The sequence below is a fragment of the Diadema setosum genome, chromosome 7 (assembly GCF_964275005.1).
Source record: "Diadema setosum chromosome 7, eeDiaSeto1, whole genome shotgun sequence".
NCBI lineage: Eukaryota > Metazoa > Echinodermata > Echinoidea > Diadematoida > Diadematidae > Diadema > Diadema setosum.
The window spans coordinates 7,519,516-7,524,491 of NC_092691.1; the positions used below are offsets into that span (position 1 = coordinate 7,519,516).

General features: G+C 41.8%; 1 pseudogene; it reads right to left on the bottom strand.

Moving 5' to 3' along the window:
• Positions 1–574: 574 nt before the first annotated feature.
• On the bottom strand, positions 575–2,422 carry LOC140230730 (piggyBac transposable element-derived protein 4-like; annotated as a pseudogene).
• Positions 2,423–4,976: the final 2,554 nt, after the last annotated feature.

A 4,976-nucleotide genomic window follows, 5' to 3' on the forward strand; every position in this document is an offset into this window, starting at 1 on the left:
GTATAACCATATCATCAATATGAACGTTTATCTCTTTGTACAGTATTTGATTTTTTTAATGCTATTAATTACTATTTCGAAGACTTACGGATAATAAATAACCAATCCTTACAAATACGGGAATATCACCATTATTGTAAGGTACATACATTGTGTGTACACTGTAAATAGACAATGTAATATGAGAGATAACTTGGCAGAGAAATTCATGTCTAAAGATTTCACGTTACCGTGGCTAATGACATAATCATTGGTAATTGGGATCGATTTGACAGACAATAACCGCCTGGTTTTGTGTACATGCAAATGAGTACAAGTGAGAGTACACAGAACGTTTCTTTTGAGGTGAAGTTCAGACAGATATCGTGATTATACTTCAATACATCTCAGTCTTGGATCGTAAAACCAATAATGTCCATGTAATTGCAATGAATCATGCACCTGGAAATGCTTGCCATCTGTGAGCTGTAATTTGAACATGCATATTCTATAAGCAACGGTAGACAGTCCTATACACGACAAGTTCATGACATTGTTTAGAGTTCATGTCATCAGAAGACTCAGTGTTTGTGACCTATGATCGGAAATCTTTTCTGGTGTGGTAGATCTCGAAACACGGGATGCAACACATCGCAAGTCCACATTGTCGGCAGTATGTCCTCGTCTGTCTTCGCCTTCCCCTCCTGCGGTCCGAACACACGTAGCAGTCAGGACGATGTTGTCGATCTTCGAACTCTGCTGGGAAGTGGCGCTCAGTCAGTCTTGCCTCGTTGTCGGCGATGGGAGGTGACGGTGTCCGACGACAGCGAGATGCTCTGTAGCCGTTCAGCAGACCCTCAATCACCCGACATCTGAAGTCGCGCGTGGACATCTTGTGGCCAGCCATGCGAAATGCGATGTAAGCGTTCACGAGAGCTACTTCCATGGTGAAGTGGTAGGTTACGCGGTATCCCTTGATTTTCTTATGAGGGTAGCGGTAGTAGGACATGCGTTGATCCATTTTGTCCACGCCGTTCATGAACCTGTTGTACACGTCAACAGTTGCTGGCTTCTGAATCGTACGGCGACCTCCTTCGGCGTTCTTACTCCGTATCTGCTTCTGTTTGAGATCGTTGCTGCTTACGGTCGACAGGACGTTCACGAGTTTCACGTCATGCCAAGTCACTGCTGACATCTCCCTCCCTTTGGCGAAAAACACGGGATCGTCACCTTTCGCAAGGTGCAGGCCACCACGTCGGATCTCTTCTGGGAGTCCTCGTCGGTTGCTCCTCACCGTTCCACAGGCTCCAAGTCCGTTCCGTGACAGATCCTCGTAGAGCTTTACGGAACTATAATAGTTGTCCATCACGATCACGCGATCCGTGTTGTAGAATGGTTCCGTCAGCTGCTTCACCAGGGCTTCAGTGGCGCTGTCCCCATTGTCTTGTCCCTCGGCTCCGACATACTGCCGCCACCGCAGACAGAATCCCGTTTGGGCGTCACAGAGCATCCAGAATTTTATCCCCCATTTCCGTGGTTTGTTTGGGATGTACTGTCTGTAGGAGATTCTTCCTTTGAACGGCGCCAAGCTCTCGTCGATTGACAGGTATCCCCCGGGAAGGAAATGCTCAAGGTACGTCGGCTGGGACATATCGATGAGGGGGCGCGTCTTGTGAAGGGGGTCGAAACCGGGCTGTCCACGGGGCACGAGCTTCTCGTTGTCATTGAAATGTAGGAAGGTGTTCAATAGCTGAAATCGATTCCTGGAAATGACGTCGGCAAACCCAGGAGTCACTAAGATGTCGGAGTTCGTTTCCCAGTACTGAGGCACAGATGGCTTTGACACCAGTCCCATCGCTATTTGAAGTGCGGTGAAAGCGCGTATCTCCTCCTCATCGGTGTCCAGCCATACGCCGAATCGAGAAGCCTCTGGGAGGGGCGCTGGGCAATCGAAGAATTGTTGCGCATACTTGTTCGTTTCATCTGCTATGTGGGCAAAGATGGAAGTCGGATAGAACTTCGTAAAAAAGTCCACTGGCTCCAATCCTTCAGCGTCGAAAAGTAGTCTGGGTTGGTCTTCATACACTCGTCGACTTGACTTGAATCGCTCGTCAGGCTCAAGTCTCCGCCAATCGTGATCGGAGAGTGGTTCAGCATGAGTTGTTGGATGAGGCGCAGGTAGATCATTGAGGTGGTCATCGTCACCTCCATCAGCTTCGTCGCCTGACGAGTCTTCAAACAGTGATTCACCGTGCTCTTCAAACTCCGGGAGAAGACGTGAGGAATCACGTTCTTCTGTGCTTTCACTGCTACGAGATGATTACGTGTCTTCTTCCCAGTTGTCATCTACAATATCCTCGATTTCGAAGTCAGAGTCCAACATGAAATCACGGACCTCTTCGGCAGTGAACTCACGCCTTCGCCGTTTTCTCGGTGGAGCCATAGAAGCGAGCACACTTTAGCTCATTCAGGAGAGACTGATAGAGTATTTAGAGATTATGAAGCAGTAACGTTGTTGAATCGCAGGAGAGATCGAGATAAATGATGATCACTGGCAATTTCCCCCTTCTTATGTAAGTCAATGTGATCAGTTCGGGTGATAGAATAGCAGGATTAAAACTATCAACGTTTGATACCTTCGCCAATCACGTATAAGCAAAGGTTATTATGGCTCTAGAATAAAACTTTCGTTTGAAAGACCTGAAAAGAAAGAGTGCCGCCTATTTCCTAAACCTAGCCCATAATAAAGGCGCGGCACGCGTCAATAGATGTTTCATGGCCACCGCCACCTCACCGCGAATACAATAAGAGTGCCTTATTTGCATAGATGAAAGCGCCTACCGAAAGAACGCCTCAAACAAAAGAAGGCCTTGACACCCAACCTTGGTCTTGGTCTATTACATTCGAAAAACATGTCTCAGTATTTTGTTGGTCAAACTATAGAAATACATGAAAATATCCTGTCGAAACAAGAATATCGGTCTGTAAGCACTCGTAAAATAATTGGGAATGAGTGTTTTGAACTGGCAGTACTTCAATTGCGAATGTCAACCTTACCTTCTCCCTGTTATATTGTACCTTTTCTGCCAGCAGATTCAAACGCGTGAATAATTGTGACAGACTATAATTATCATGCAGTTGATTTTAGTCAGTAAATCTAAGTTTCATCAAATATGTCAACGAACTAAACATTGTAATAAAATGAAGTACATTCATTTCAATAAACCATTACCATGTCGATTTAAAAGACATATGTACATATATATATATATATATATATATATATATATATATATATATACACTCATATATACAGAGTGGGAAAAGATTATGGCATTCATGGACGTATAGATAACTCAGCGTACATGTTTCACGTATATATATACACATTCGTTGAACTACGTTCGTGAATGCCCTTATCTTCTCACCCTGGATGAATAATGAAGTAGCTACATGTACACTTGTTCTGTACAAGGTCGAGGCGCCTTCTCTTTCTCGCTCTGTCTCTCTCATTTCATATATATATATATATATATATATATATATATATATAAAGATAAGTAACAAAGCTGCAACAAAGTTCATGCTGTATTCACCAACGGTTTATTTCTTCACACAAATTTTCGAGCGGCTCGCCGCCCTTTCTCAAGTGTTGGTACTGAGAGAACAATAACAAAATAAAATGAATTTTGTTATTGTTCTCTCAGTATCAGCACTAGAGAAAGGGCGGCGAGACGCTCGAAAATTTGTGTGAAGAAATAAACCGCTGGTGAATACAGCATGAACTTTGTTACAGCTTTGTTACTTATCTTTTTATCTTGCCAACACGTGGACTACCTTATCAACATATATAATATATATATATATATATATATATATATATATATATATATATATATTTATATATATATATATGTATATATATATATATATATATATATATTATCTTTTTTGATACACATATGTGTATCTTTATATATAATTTTGCCTTATTCTGTTCAAATGTATGCAAATTGGTTGCTTTTTTGCGCGCTTTTATGTTTACGTCCCAAGCCCTTGAAAAAGACTGGTAACTCCGTCGAAAGCTTGGGAGAGTAAAAGGCTATTAGTGAACATTACTGCAACGTCTGCGAGCAGTCTTTCCCGTCACACCTACACATAAATATAATTCAGCACCTACAACGTAGGAGGCCAAGCCCGCTTCACCTTATATGTTGTAAAGATATATATGATTATATATAATGAAACGTTTAGTCCGCGTGTTGGTACCGGTATAGGTATAGAAAAGATGAAAAAGTGGAGTGGTAATGCATTTTGACAGTCTTCATCTTCATCTTTTCTGTCTACATGTATATATATATATATATATACCAAAATATATGTATCTTACAACTATAAATTCAGCAATGTTATAACAACTGCACTTGATAACCTAGGACGGCGCTTCTTCTCTGTTATGATAGTATAGGACAATATATGTACCATGTAAAGCAGAACATAAAAATGCTTCTCCTTCATGCTTCAGTCAGATTTTTTTTTTTTTTATCCCGCTTTGCAAAGCTTCTTCAGCATACATAATACCGTGTTGTTGTAGCCTATAAGAAAAGCAATCAGCTTTTGTGAGAAAAAGGAAAGAAAGAACACAGACAAGTTTCAATCATAAAACTTGCCATTCATCTCTCTCATCTTGACCACACAGTGGTATAAACACGAACTAAAGATTTGCCACGCAAACGCTAAGAGGACGCTAATCAGGCAGATCATTATGATGTTTTGAACATGCGCGACACAGCCAGCAGCCATGATCATTGTCCAACACGGGAGGCTGCGCCGTCTTGATGTTAGCGTCGCCGATCTGAAGAACTCGCTATTATCACAGATCAGAATTGAAGATCGCGGGTAGCAGAATACCCATTTCCATGAATTTTGGATACTAGAGGTATTCACATGTGCATAAAAAATCACACTATCATTTTTTTTTTCGCTCTGTATTATTC